Below are 15702 nucleotides of genomic sequence, written 5' to 3'. Positions count from 1 at the left end.
TGAAGAAAATAGATGCACATCTCTGCTTTTCATTTCCTCGACCAGTTGTTTCTAGGGAAGCCTGTAACATAAAACTTTTCTCAAGCACTTATACCACAAGTTATCAGGTATACACTGATACATTTTGCTGCTTATGTTTATATTGAGATAATATCTTTTTATGATACCTTCTGCCTCATCTGCACAAAAAACAAGGTGAGGACACAGTTTTCTGCAAGACTAAGCAATTCCAAGCTTTAACACTATCTGTTAAGTCTATCAGCTCTTGTTTTCTGTATTTACGGCAAAGCCAGGTGTAACAAAGAAAATAAACTCACATTCTTAACATATGCATCCAAATATGCCCCAGCAAGAAAAGAGGCTTCAATGCCTTCCAGCCTTCTTTAAGTCACCTCATTATTTACATGGCTCATGCTCCAACAACATCAGACATCCTGGGTTTTTATCATGACCAAGGATGAAGGTTTAGAGCCTCCAAACTGAGATACAAAGATCTTCACAATGGAGCTTCCATCTGGCTTTCAGTTGTTTTCCTCAAGGAAGGACCTAGCTAAGTTTGCTCATTCAAGACCAGTAAAAAAAGCCATGCTCTCTTCACAAATTCTGGTCCTGCAATTCCTTCTTACCAGACAGGATCTAGAACATAAGGAACAGACTCAAACTAAGCCCCAGTGTGAGACACAGCTGAAGACCCAAAGGGAGAAGATGCCAAATGAAAAGTACCAGTCTGTGATACTCAGATTGCTACATGTAGGGGGGGGGAAAGAGCAGAACTGACACTTGAGGTCAAAAGCATTTTTTTTCTCAATGCAATCAGTAGACCTTGGTCTTTTTACTAAAAGACCAGAGGGAAAGCAGTTTGGGTAAGGAGGCAAAACTGCTTCAGAGATAACTATCTCTCTTGACCACCTCCAGAGAAACAGTTCCCACAATGCAGCCCAAAAGGCGCCCCTCTGAACTCACTGTATCAATTTGGCTAAGGAGTTCTGTAAGTTTCTGACAAAGCCAGCTCTCTCTGCTCACGCACACACACCCTGCAGCACCCAAGACTCATTCTTTACAGCAGAGCCAGTATCTCAAGGCAACAACCCAAGCTGGCAGGACTCTGCCGTTCTTTGCTGCTCCTACTCTTGGCATACAATGGTCTATTTACAGTGAGCAGCAGCCTGCCTATTGTCTATCCATAGCCAGACATCGTTCGAGTGCAACGGAAGAGAACAGGAGAGCAGCCGTCAGCTTCTGTATTGCAAAGAAAACAACCCCAAGAACCAATGGCCTCTCTTTCTCTCTATTCTAATATTTAGATGAACAACACACTAGCACTGCCATAAAGGCAGATCCATCACATGGTGTAAAAGAACAGGCTGTGTTATTTCTACAGCCTCTTGCAGGGAGGAGAAATGTACAAGACAAGCTGTCTATCTCTTATTATGAGCAATATGGCACTAAGGTATTTTCCTTATGATATGTTGAAACAGGGAACCAGCCACCCACATACCTTGGAGTTGTCCTGACAGCTACCTGCCACTGCAGTCAGTTTTTTTCTTACTCTTACAGGTTACACTGCACAGCTCCCATGGATCTCATTTTTTCCTTAAGCCTTTCTCCACTCAGCCTTTGAAAGAACAAGTGCAGAATCCCATTCTAGCTCCTTTACTATGTATAAAAAATGGGTAGAACAAATAGCTTTGGCTATTAACTGGAGAAATCCTTTTGTCTGAATAGACTACATAATCCTAATCTCAGAGTGCATTTACAATCAGTTTAAATTTGAGTCAGTCCAACCTGTCCTAGATACATGCTCCCACAACCCTCTCCCTGCTGGCCAGGCAGTCACAAGGGAGGTGATCCAGCAAACACCATCTTTCTGCATTAGTTGTGATGCTAGTTCTCAATTAGATCAACTCTCGTCTCAGTGACCAGACAGCCATTAGCTCCCAGAAGGAAACACAACAGCACAGCTGGGGAAGTGGGTGGACTACTGTAATACTACACATTAAGCACAAAACTCTAAACACTGCATCCACATCCTCCCAGGATTTTCTGCCTGTCCTGCAGTTAGAGGGGAATCTGACTGAGGTCTTGCAAACACCTGTGACAGCCAAACTGGCCAGGAAACAAACCACAACCACCTTCAAGATACAGCAAAGGAGCTTTGGTATTTGAGACATGAAGGAGAAATCCCAGTTCAAGCCCTGTATAACAGACAAGACAGCAAGATGCCTACTGTGGTGCAGCCTGTCACGACATATATGAGGAGTCATATATAACTCCTCAGCCAGAGAAGACTGGCTGAACAAATCAAGTACATTGAACTGTCTAATCCACTACTGTGACCTCCTCCTCCCCCACCACCTCCATCTCACCCTCTGCCCTCTCCCCAACTAAAATAAATTAATTAATATCATCTTACCCAGAAATCACCTAGTTCACCCAGCCAAGCATGAGAGCTATAAACCCTTCTTTCAAAGCAGTAACTGACATATTTACCTTCCTGCAAGAGTAAAGAGGGAAGAACTAAAGAGCTGTTAATAAGGAACACATCCCAGGCAGGAGGAACCACCAGATCCTTAGTATTCACACTTCACTTCCAACTCCTCTTCAGCTCCCCCACTCAGGCTATAAGCAACCATAAGGCATCATGCACTGGGGGGTGCAGGTTGCCTCTGCTGGTTCAGTTTCTGTTCCTGCACTTGGGACAAGGCAGAACTGGAGGGAAACAACCTACAGGCTGGATTCAGACCCATCAGTTAGGCCACAGTGACTTACTTCATAAACTGCAACCAAAGTTAAGGCTTCTGCTGCAACCTTTAAGGAGCACTAAATCTGAAACTGGCATGTCAAGGCTCTGTTCACATCAACAAGGAAAGTCACAGGCCTGTCCTCAGACATTTGGCCTCAGTCCCCTTGCAATCAAGTGGAACTCCACCTGGATTCTTGCCTCTCAGTGATGTCCAATAAGTAATCTGAGCACACACTGGTGAGGTCACTGGAGTTTACTCAAGTCCAGGAGTTGAAACACATGACAAGAATCTGCCCAATGCCTTTTGTGCAATTACAGTCCTCCGACAACATTTGGTAACCCTGTGTATAATGGAAAACCAACACGTATGACTAAAACCTTTCAGAGAGTGATTGATTAAATTACCTTTAATCCAAGCCTGTACAGCACAACATGTCACCAAGCAGTCTTACCAGTTTCTCATCCCTGAAAACCAGATAAGGTGCCTACAAATATTTTTCAGTCTACACTGCTACGCATTAGAATTGCATCCCTGCAACTATGATTTGCAAGTACATCATGGCACTACTCTGTTAATCTAGCATCATTCCAAATACCATTTAGATGAAAACCACCCTACAGAACCCAGCAGCTTTCTTGTGGCCTAAGAGCTTGAGTAGATCATACCAACTGATTCATTCTACTCATCCCAGGAAAAGGCTACTATTCAGAAAGCCCAGTGTGCAATATCAAGCTAACACATGGTTTAAGTGCTCTTTTGAGACTCTCTGAGAAGGAGTTTCTCACTCATACTGCTGATACCTGAAGTCTCACAGAAGGCAACCTGGGTCAGGCACACTAAGCCCCATTGCATCATGCTAGATAGTGTTTACACCCAGCAGGTTGTTACAAAAAACACAACCCTTAACACTCTGAGACTGGAAGATCAGTAAGTACTTATGAGAAGCAATTGGTTCACTGAGTGACCTCCCACCACCAGCAGCACAAAAAATAGTACGACAAACACAGCAACCTTTTGACCTCAGGTATTAGGGTATGCCTACATTTCCTCCAAGTCAGTGATAGTAAGCATTGTCTTTTTGCTTTCCTAGGAAACTAATTCAAACTTACCAGGCTATAACTGCAGTCCAACAGCAGAAGCCAAATTTCCAACACAGGGCAGGCACATGCAGTATCAAACTACTCAAACTAAAAAGCTTAAGAGTTCTGGGTTCAAGAATAGTAATTTGTTTAAAAAAGGGGGAGAAATCCCCTTCTGGAAACGGGACATCATGCACTTCTGCTATAGCCCTTAAATGGTTGAACTACAAGAGCAAAAACCATTTTTCCTCTACATCTCTATAAAACCATACAAGCTGTTTTCAATCAGTTTTGAGCAAACTACCAGTACTACTAGGATTCAAATCCTAACTAAAAAGAAGTATTTTACTATGATAGAATGGTTTGGGTTGAAAAAGACCTTAAAGATTATCTAGTTCCAAACTCCCTGCCAAGGGCAAGGAATCATATTTTACCCTGTGTAAATGAGTAACTCTCAACATGAAAGGCAGCAAGAGAGCAGAAGCTTTATGTTATCAAGCATCCTTATTTCAGGAGTCAGGTGGGACCTGCATTTCTGCAGGTCTCATCTGCAGACAGGGTTCAGCCTACAATAACAGTCAATGCTGTACAGCAGAGCTTTCCTGAGCCACACAGCATTGTAAACTCCCCCACAAAACCATTCACCAATGAACAAACCATCACCCCTCTTACTTGAGAGGATTTCTAGGGAGTTGCCACTGGTTATATTTACCATAGTGAAATATTTAACATCTCTGAACGTGTGATTTAGCATAGCAGAGAAGTAGGAGATGGCAGGCAGTCTGTTCGTAAGACTGTCAGAAGCCCAATTTATCGAGCAATGTATCCCTTGGGCCAAAACATCTCTCTCATCTCTGCTGCACATTGAAAAAATTTCATGCCATTAGTTTTCTTCAGTCTACCCAATTCCATCAACCACATTATCAAGAAAAACAAAACACAAAAACCTATTATTACCTTCTGTTGCTCACATTAGTAAAAGTGATGAAGGGATAAGAAAGAGAAACCTTTTACTCTGCCCCACTGAAGAGCAACACAAATAAAACAGGGAAGGTACAACCCACCTCTGTCTCCTCCCAAAAATCCCATGAAGGATTCCTTTCTAGCGAAGCAATGAGATAGAAGAACCAGCCACACAGACTTTGCTCAAGAAATAGCAAGTCACTTACCCACATAAGTATTTCAAAGTTGTCTTTCCTTCAATTTTAAATTGCTGGTCTTGTTTTTCTACCAATATCAACCTTGTACTTGTCCTCGAAGCAAAAGGCTACTTGGGGGTTTCCTTCTCAAAAACTGAAGGCTTACTTCCAACCTCGTGTTGGCCAAGTTGTAGTTGTAAAACAACATCTACCAAATTTAGAAGCTACCTTTGTAAATTCATTGTAATCATGCCAGGCTAAGGCTGTTTGCTCAAGACCTTGAATTGATAGCACTACACACATCAGCTATATGTAATGATAAGCTTTAGATTTTTCCTATTAGCCATCTTCCAAACATTTCCCTATCTGCTACCTACCCTTAAATTTTAAAAAGGCAGTAACAGCAAGGGTCCACGAGGAACTTCATGTATCAGGTTTTGCATTATTAATACTGATATTGTTGCAAGAGGAAGAGAAAGGTATTTTTCAGTTAACTCAATACCCTCTTATACTCAATTTCTTGATCCAAGAAATCTGATCCAAATTCTAGGGCTGAGAAATCTCAGCTTGTGAGTTTGAGAGCACGTTCCAAAGCAAAAAGGCAAATGTAAATTCTCCTGATCTGGCTCAGGAGACCACACGATTCCCCGTAAAGCAACACGGATGAAAAAGGAGATCTATTAACACCACACGGAATAGTTCTGTTCTTTCCTATCACAGAACCTGACCATCATATCTCAGATGCTAACCCAAGTGAGGCATATGTTTAGATTACATAGTCCAAGAGGGTGTCCGTAATACTCCAGACAGCTCACAGACATGCCCTTTAGAAATTCAGAAGGGTTCAAGTGTTGCAATTCCTGTTCAACAGGAACAAGAAATGTATGCATCCTAGAACAAAAGCGTCGTGTAACCAGGCTAAATCTCTGTGCTGTAGCACCGCAAGTCCTACCTAGCAGCAGAGGAGGCCTGCAAAGTCAAAGCCACTCAACCTTCCATTTTAGGCCAGTTTGGCTCACGCTGCATTTCCATATGTGCTCTAAACTGCTTTAAAAGAAGAAGGAGGAAAAAAAAAGCTGCTTCAAGTACATGCTGCATTTGTGCTCGAAAGAATAGCCTACTTGAAGGCAAAGTCCGGCAGCTAAACAAACGTGAACCCCCGGAGTCAGTAGGCAGCACTGCGCTGCCCAGCCCGCTACCTGCTGCTCACCCCGCGCCAGGCCGAGCCGAGCCGGGCTGGAGGGCAGCGCCAGCGCCGAACAATGCCCGGCCAGCCCGAGCTGCCGCAGCGCCGGGGGGAGGCCGGAGACAGCCGGCTACGCTTTTCTGACGGCTTTTGTGCCAGGGGAAGCCGAGCCGGCTCCGGGGGACGCTGATCCCACTGCGGGGCGGGAAGGAAAGCCCCGCGGCCCCGCAAAGGCAGCCTACAGGGATCGGAGGCAGGATGGGACGGGACCGCCCGGCCCCGCGGTGACAGCGGCGGCGCAGACCACCCCAGCCCCGCGGCGGCCGCTCCGGCAGGCCCAGCCGCCTCTCTCGGCGGTGCGTCCCTGACGGCCCCGGCCCCTCAGCGCGGCCGGGTCCGCAGCCCCGGCGGCAACGGCGCCCCCGAACCCCGCTCACCTCCCGGCGGCAGCAGCGACCACGACTGTGCGCGGCTGCCCGGCGCCGCCCTATTTAAGCCGAGCACGGCGGGAGCTCCGTGTGCGTGTGCCGAGCCCGCCTCCGCCTCCGCCTCCTCCGCTTGTCCGCGCAGCCCGGCGGGCGCTGGCGTTCGGCCTTCTCTCCGTCTGCCGCCCGTCCCTGCCCCTTCCCTTGCCCGTATCCCTGCCCCCTCCCTCGTCCCTGCCCCTGCCCACGGTAACGCACACAAACCCGCGGGGGGGGCGGTGGAAATTTTGTACTGCGCGGGCACAGATGACAGAGATCCACAGGGAGCTGAGTGGAGCACTGGGACTACTGCCACTTAACACCTCAGAGGTCTGAGGTCACAGTTTGCAAAGGAAGGGCTTTCTTACGGCTTCCAAAAAGACATCTGCATCCGGTATAAATATGCTAAAAGGATATATGTTTCAGTATGAAAGTGTTGGAAGAGGACAACGACCTTGTTGCAATTTGTTGCTTACCTCTGCTAAACTTTTTTTGTGAGGTGCCGTGAGTTTGAGGGGCATCTTGAGGCAGCTGGGGCTTTATCAGGACCCCTGATAGTTATCACAGAATCATAGACTGGTTTGGATTGGAAGGAACCTTAATGATCTTCTGCCATGGGCAGGGAGACCTTTCACTACACCAGGATGCTCAAAGCATCATCCCAATCTGGCTGTAAACAGTTCCAGGGACATGGAATCCACAGCTTCGCCAGGCAACCTGTTCTGGTGTCTCGCCACTCTCACAGCAAAGAATTTCTTGTTCACACCTAATCTAAACCCACCCTCTTTCAGTTTAAAGCCATAACCCCTTTTCCTATCATTAAATGCCCTTGTAAATAGTCCCTCTCCAGCTGTCCTGCACCCTCCGTTCAGATACTGGAAGGCTGCTGTAATGTTTCTCCAAAGCCGCCTCTAGGCTAAGCAACCTCAACTCCTTCAGCCTGTCTTCAGAGGAGAGGTGCTCCTTAGCATCTTCATGGCCCTCCTCTGGACCTGCTTGAGGAGATCCATGTCTTTCCTGTGATGAGGACCCCAGAGCTGGACGGGGTCTCATGAGAGCAGAGTGCAGGGGCAGAATCCCCACCCACGCCCTGCTGGCCACGCTCCTTTTGATGTAGCCTAGGACACATTTAGCTTTCTGGGCTGCGAGTGCACCTTTGCCGGCTCATGTCCAGCCTCTCATCCACCAACACCCCCAAGTCCTTCTCCCCAGGGATGCACCATAATCCGTTCTCTGCCCAGCCTGTATTCATGCTTGGGATTGCCCCAACCCAGGTGCAGGACCTTGCACTTGGCCTTTTTGAGCTCTATGAGGTTCACGTGCCCCCACCTCTCAAATCTGTCCAGGTCCCTCTGGATGGCAGTTAAGTTATCTCAACTGCTTTTCGTTTGGCTGTGTGCTGCATCAGTTTATTGGACCTGTAAATCATCAACCCACATGTCAAAGTCCCACTATGTTGCACATTCTGCATTGCCATAATTTCCCTGTGTTTCCTGGGTATTACTTATTTTAAGTGTGTGTAGGGGTGTTAAGGTTGCACACTTTATATATATATATATATATATATTCTATAAATGTGTTTTTATGTATATTTATGTATTCTATAAACTACTGGAGGTACTTTTATCTTTTATTTTACATAAAGGCAACTACTGTTTCCTAATGCTTCCGTTTATACTAGAGTATACCAGGCAAAGGACTTCCTGCAAAACAGTTTTAAGAAAGGAAGGAGCCTATATTCACTTTTTAGCACAAAGGAGGAGGGCAATTGTGAAGCTGCTGATAGTCCCCACTTAACTGCACTTGGGTTCACACTATGGAGTGGCACAGAAATGCAAAATAAATTCCTTTCTCAGGAAAGGACATGGAAGCACATAATCCAGGAGTGTGTCTGACTGACTGCTGCTGCTAATGGGCATGGAATCTCTAGCACCACTCTAAAGCTAGTTGAGTAAAGCCCCAGAGCACAAGCAGCATGGACATCAGCTGCTCTTCCACTGGTGGGCTCTTCTGCTTTGCTCCTATTGCACCACACTTAGTGCTCATGTAGACACAGCCAGACTCTGCCAAGTGATTTTTGCATTCTGTCCAGGATTTTGGATGAAGGAAACAAGGTAGAATTGCATACACCATCTCAGGCACTGGTGATTTCATGCTTTGTCCTGAATGTATTCCATCTGCCAAACACCAAAGCTTATTACTGTTTTACCTACTATGCTAATTAATCCTTTATTAGCACACGTTTCTCCACATCTGGGTTTCTAAAGGCCATACACCACATTTTAGTGCTTTCTCCAAGAAACTTTAGTGAGCTGGTTTTCTCTTGTCTTTCACTGGAAAGAGAGTTTCTAAAAAATCTCTCTCTCTCTCTGTGTCTTATACCTTTTCATGAATTCTGTCAGCAACATGAAATTGCAAAAGTCCCAGCTACACAGTATTTAAATAGGTATTTTAGTAGTGCCAGGTATCACTCCTCTGATGCTCCTTGACGCTCACCACATAATACGTCCAGGGACTACATTACTCTCTGAAATCAGCTTTTTTCCAGCTGATCAGAAAAGATAGAGACCCAGCCTCAACCAAACTGTGTAGAGAAACATGCACAGACAACATGGAAGTAGGAGCATAAACAAAATCTACAGGGAAAATATTGGACTGTCTTGCACAGGGGAACAAAGGAACCTGTTGTTCCTTTGGATGAGGATGGGTCTAAGACCCTTTATCAACTACATACACAATTTAATTATATTTGAGGTTTCACCAACTCTTTTTATTGGGGTACAGGGTATACAGGCTCTAAACCTGTGTCATTAAGGAAATCTGCTCATTAAGTATGTCAGATAAACCAAACAAGTAAATAAGGACATCCAAAAGGACATTCTGTCTTTCTTGTTTAAAGGGAGTTCCCTGTATTCCAGTCTGTGTCCACAGCCTCTTGTCCTTTCATTGAGAAGGGTCTGCCTCCATCTTTCCCCCCAACATAGGTATTTACACACCAGCAAGATCCTCCCCTAGCCCCAAGTTTTCCCTTCTTGAGGCTGAATAATCCCAGTTTGCTTAGCCTCACCTCATATGACAAAAACTCCAGTCCCTTTACCTTATTTGTGGCCCTTCACTGGACTCTTTCCAGTATGTCCATGTCTCTTTTGTATGGAGGAGCCCAGAGTGGACACAGTGCTCCAGCTATGGCCTCCCCAGTGCTGAGTAGAGGGGGATGATCATCTCTGCTTGACTGCATGTGGGGATGGACCACTCTTGAGCTTGGAGAAGATGATCCTTAAAAAAATTAATCCGTTTTCTTGGACCCCTCCTCTCTTCAGGACCATGATGTTAACAGGGCAGTTATCCCATAAAGAGATTACCCAAAACAGAGGATTTCCTTTTCAGCATATGAACATTATAGAATTTTCAGCTTGGTATTTTGTTTTCCCAGTAATATTGATATCAGAGTACTGTTCTTATATACATGTACTGGTTGTCATTGCCAAAATAAATTAAACATCTGACAGAAAAAACCCTGTATTCTTTTTATTTTTCTCTACCGGGTATGTACAGCACTCTACAGAGTTGGGTAATCCTAAGTGTATCATCTCAGAACCATCCCAAGTGTATCATTTTTACACAAAACAGACTGTTTAGCCTTCTACCATACCGTATCTGCATCTGCCAACACTTGTGTGCAATCTCAAGAGAAGAAAAACAAAGAAATATTATGTAAATAGGCACTTAAAAATGTCAGTGTCTAACATATAGCGATTAAAAACCGTGAGCTACTGGGTTCATGGAGCAGGAATAGTTACTTATGTCCTGACAACCCTCTTCCTAGCGAGAAATGGAATAATGTTCATTTTGCATTTGTAACTTTCATACACTTGAGAAATGGAATGTCAGTACTGACAGGAAACACCAGGGAGCAGGAGGTGGGAGTGGAGTCCCTCCATAGTCAGGAACCAGCAGGACCTGAGGACAACTCCAGCAGAAGCAGTGCTTTTCCCCAGGAGCTGTGCTGTCCCCCAGGGCACCCAGACAGGTGATACCAAGTGGTTTAACCAACAGCCTTGGGCAATTTGAGGTGACAAGTCAGGTCTGGGGTCCATGCAGAGATGCTGTGGGGAACAGCTGGAGCCAGCACTAGGACTGAAGACAAGGCTGAGCCATACGTCATCTCCTTGACCTGCCAGCCACTCTTCTTTTGATGCAGCCCAGGATGTGATTGGCTTTCTGGGCTGCAAGTGCACATATTCCTGCCACATTTGAAAGACAATGGTGACATGGGGACCTAAGTTTGAGGTTATATGACAGTTGCATAATGCTTGGATTTAACCTCAGAGGCCTTTTCCAAACAAAATGCTTCCATGATTCTACGACAACTAGAGCTGAGATAAAAAGGTAGTGTGTGAAGAAGATACTAGAATAAGATATTGTCGTCTTGCAACAGATGAACTGGTTTGTTGAGGACAGCTGAATTTGGTTATCTCTATGCCTTTTTTTTCCCCTGGGTCTATGTCATCATACAAGTGCATTTTCATCTAAGAAACAACACATCATATTGGATGTTGCATCATTGGGCATTGCAGCAAACATCTCAAAGGTAAGAGAGGCCCAGAAGTAAGAAACTCTGTCCTAGGTCAGAGAGGAAAAATATCTGTAGGGGGATTCCTGCAGACTACAGTCATCTGCCTTCCTTTCACATGGATGAACACAAACTCAAACAAACTGAGTTAATGAACGAGCTGTACTGGCAGGGCTGTGGATAAAGGTCTGCGCAGAGCCAGCCTCCAGCTTGCTTCAGTCACCCTCAGTGTGTTACCTTAAATAGTTCTTCAACTTAGACAGAAGTAAGGAAGTCATGAGCGTATTGATTTCCATGAAATACAGGCCTTCTGAACATTGAGATACCTAACCAGGAAAATAAAATGTTTACAAAATCCTCTGTATAAAGGCACAGATAAAAAAATTGTGACATTCCTATGGCACACCAGAAAAGAGACATGAGATAGATAGATAGATATATATATATATATATATATATATACACAGATACATACATACACAAAGATATCTAGAGAGGTCTTTCAGAAAAAAAGATGAAAAAACTAGAAAGTAAATTTAAATAGCAATTCCATGTTTTTAAGCATGTAATGACTTTGTTGGGTTTTGAGGGTTTTGTGGGGTTTTTTTAAATACAGGAAGGATTTTTCAGCTATGTTTACTACTCCTTCCACTTTCTATTACTGTCTCTGTTTATCAAATATTTCTTGCTCTCTTGCTCCCTACCCTCTATATGATAAATGTGTATCTTGTGGTTTGGGATCTTCTGAGGAACTTCCATATGAACTGACAAAGTTTCTGTTTAGTTCACACTCAGCACACAGGAACTGCCCTTCCCACAGCATTAAGGTCAGTTTGAATTCCAGAAGATATGAAGGAGAAAGGGAAGTCCTATGGAAATAGTATTCTGTCCAGCAAAATCAAGACAATCTGATTCAGCTTGCTTATGTCAGGCTAACAAAAATGTTATTTCCTCAAATGACAAGGTGCCTCTGTAATGATACAGGACTGGAAAAGTCAGCCTAAAAGAGCAACAGACTAAATTGTTCCAGTTCATTTGCTGAAGATATCTCTAGATATATAGATATATATAGATAGATAGATAGATAGATAGATAATGTCTCTTCTCTATGGTGTGCCATAGAAATGTCACTATTTTTTATCTGTGGCCAGTCCTTCTTCTTTTTTTGAACTTTGGTTCACAGGCTATGTTTCCACCCCCTTCCTCCTTTAAGCTGTACACGTGCAAATTTACTAGCAAGTTTACTATTTGCTTCATCAAAATGATCAACATAAAGCTTTTCAAATTTGAAAGTTATTTAAGTGAAATGACAAACAACAAGAATGTTCTGCTGGTTGTTTATGCCAATGCAATATGAACAAACCAACTTGTTCACTTTTTCTCTTGTAAAAACTTTCCCCAATCACCATTCCTCTGTATATCAATATTTTTGAGGGCTAAAGGCATCACACAAAAAGATAAAATTTATGTTCTTTAGTTCTAACATCTGCTTGAGAACAGGCTCTGACATGTATAAAACTATATAACTGAAATATATGAACAAACAATAATGTTCCATCTGCTTAACTGAATATCAAGTAAAATATTACACAGAAATAATCAGAGCAAGAAAGCTCAGAAGTTAAATATTTATTATGTTTAGACTCCAACTAAGAAACAAAGTGTGTGAAAAAGTAAAATACCATCTCTTCTGCTGGAACATATTCTGACAAAAGGAGTAAGTTGTTCTATTCGGTAGAATTTACAGTCCACTGGCACATGTTTAACACAAAACCAAACAGGAGAACCCCAGGCAGCGCCAGACTACAGTATATTGAACATCCCTTGCCAGCAATGACCTCTAAACACACAGCAAGTTCTCACATTCTTCACATACCCACACCTCCTTGCAACTATTTCTAATGAGAATTGATGCACAAGCACAAGTTCAGCCCCGGGAGCAGGCTGGATGTCATGGCAAGGAACAATGCTTTTCAAGGATATCTCAAGCTGAGTGTGCTCATCTCCCCAAAGCTGTCAGCCTAAAAGCATGCTCCACCATGGCAAGGATTCATTTGGGCTCCTCCAACTCAATGCTAGTGCCTACAGGGGTCAGAAAGGGAAAACAGAAAGAACTAATGAGTACCAAGTTTTTTCCCAAAGTCAAAGAGCTTGTACATGGTGATCTTGAGGCTCTGATTTTAAATTAGTGCCTAGCATTCAAAAAAGCCTCTTATTTCTTACAAAACACATCTGCAGACTGGAACATGTACATTGATTCTGTCACTTGCATTTTCATGTAACACTGATGTCACAACACTTGAACCATGTGTGTAAACAGAGCTCAGGTATTAGTTAATGCTCCTTCTTACCTACAAAACTGAGGCTGCACGCTCCTTCCTGCTTCAGTGCAAAGCAGTGTTTAGACAGGGAGAGAGATAAAACCAACTCACAAGTTAATGTTGTGGTGAAGAAAAGTCCTGGGAATACTTTTAATAAAAGACTTGAAGGATATGGATAAGATCAGTGTGGCTATTATACAGCCCATTAAAATATTCCACAGCAAGGTACATCAGTAAACTACATCTTCATTTGGGATAAAAGCCAGTCCAGGGATTAACTGAACAACCTGTCAAGGCCCTTCATCATAAATCACCTGCACTGTCTCTGAAAATGTGTGGAAACAATTCCACCCTCCTTCCTCCACTTCGATGGGGTGATTCACAAGTGGCTGCACAGGAGAAAAATAGGTCTTGCTGGTGAATAGCAAACCTGCCTATGCAAACTTGTGTTTATGGGAAATAGACATGAAAAATGGGTTAAATATGCTGCTCCTTGGTAAAACAGTGATTATAAGAGGAAAATAATAATAGGTTTGGCCATATGTATGTTATAAGGAACCACCATTAATCAAGTTACCTGTGGCACATGTATGCAGTTGTCTACACAAAATAGGTACCAGGTATTGGCACTGTTTCCCTGCAGGTGAGTGCTGGCTAGCATGAACTCTGCCATCATGCATGGACCCAAGAAACCTTTAGAGCTGGGACACCAAGAAGTTATTGGAAATGAAGCTTCCCTACCCCATTCCTGAGCAGCACAAGCTGTTCAGGCCATCACTTCTGCTTCCCCCAGTCCATCCCACTTACAACACCTACCACTCCAATTACCTACTGGGGAGATCTCACTTTATCATATCCCTGATCTTTCCTTGTTCCAGCCATGGCCTGCTATCCATGCTATCCTCCATTGCCTCATGTAACACCACAGCCCAGCCGGAGCAGAGTTTATTCTCTATTTTGTTTTCTTATATTTTAAGATGAAAAACTCCCAGAGTGATGAGAAAGCATTTATTTATCTTTGGAAATATATCTTTTACTATGCATCCTGGTAAAGAAATTCCCATTTCTTTATATAGAGATGGGCCTATAGGAATATTTGACTACTACTTCTTGTAACAAACCACCTAATGGTACTAAAGATTATTATTTGAAGAGCTTTGCTTTATTTTTATGTAACATTCATGGACACCTACATATTGGTATTTTAGAAAACTGTTTTTTCAAAATCTGTCTAGAAATATCTAGCAGCAACAAAAATTTACTAGACGGAAAACCCCAAACTTTATCTGTCTCAAAAATTAATACATCAAGTTTCTTTCTTGTATTTTCTCCTATGAAACAGTGACAGATCCTACTGCAAGGCTGTTTAACCTCTGTCTGATAATGCAAATTTTATCTGACTAGGTCTCGTATGTATTTCTGAGCCTTGAATCTCTACCAGCCTGAATGCTGATATATAGGCAGAAAACCCAGCAGTTGGGTCGCTACTTACATAATGACTCTTTTTCTCCACAAGGCAAAGACAGCAAAGACAGCAGGAGTTAGAAGCCAGGAAATTAATAGATGAATATGACAAGTGAAAAGAGCAAAGAGTTTAAGTTCGGACTTAAAGTTTAATTTTAAATAAAAGTTATTTAAGTTGGTCTAGCCAAACTTTAGATTAGCTGAACTAAAGGCAATTCTTTTACTTCAGGTTATATAAACATTTTACAGTTTCTTTTCCTATTTGATCCTCCATTCATTATTCATGTTTTGAAGTTAATTAATACTACAAAGATGCTTAAAGAGAAATCATACAATCAATCAGTTTGAAAGAGCAATTTTAACCTGGGCTCCCTGCAGCAGCAGCAGCCAGCAGTGCCTGGTGTATCTGGCCGTAGTAAGGGCAGTACCAGGTGCAGGTGCTGGCAGTACCAGCAGGCAGGAGCAGCGCTGGCAGAGTGTGAGGCCGGGGGCTCTTGTGGCACTCACAAGCATTTCACGTGCTCCAAGCCAGACTGTTCTGCCAGGCTGCTTCACTGCCCTCCTGAGCTCTGCTTGCTTCTCCCCAGAGAGGTCAGCACTTGCTCTTGCTGGCTGGCACAGGCTACTTTTGTATAAAAAGACCAACAGGTGGCAAGGCTCACCCCAAGGTCATGGAGAAGGTTGTGCCTTCCAACTGCCCAGGAAGGAAAACTGCCTTCACATTCCCAGTTC

The 15702-nt window shown here is 43.6% G+C and overlaps 1 protein-coding gene across 2 annotated transcripts in view; it reads right to left on the bottom strand.

Moving 5' to 3' along the window:
• Positions 1–6688, bottom strand: part of ACSL1 (acyl-CoA synthetase long chain family member 1) — a 38601-nt gene extending 31913 nt beyond the window's left edge. Inside the window, exon 1 of one of the 2 annotated variants that reach the window (XM_048304166.1) lies at positions 6586–6688. The gene's annotated coding sequence lies outside the window, so the exon portion shown is untranslated. Of the gene's footprint in view, positions 1–5530; positions 5609–6585 lie in introns of those variants that run through there. The other variant, XM_048304167.1, reaches the window with a different exon arrangement.
• Positions 6689–15702: the final 9014 nt, after the last annotated feature.

This window comes from Corvus hawaiiensis, chromosome 5 (genome assembly GCF_020740725.1).
Source record: "Corvus hawaiiensis isolate bCorHaw1 chromosome 5, bCorHaw1.pri.cur, whole genome shotgun sequence".
Classification (NCBI taxonomy): Eukaryota; Metazoa; Chordata; class Aves; order Passeriformes; family Corvidae; genus Corvus; species Corvus hawaiiensis.
Note: the sequence above shows the minus strand (reverse complement) of the source record. Positions and strands in the feature narration are given on the sequence as shown.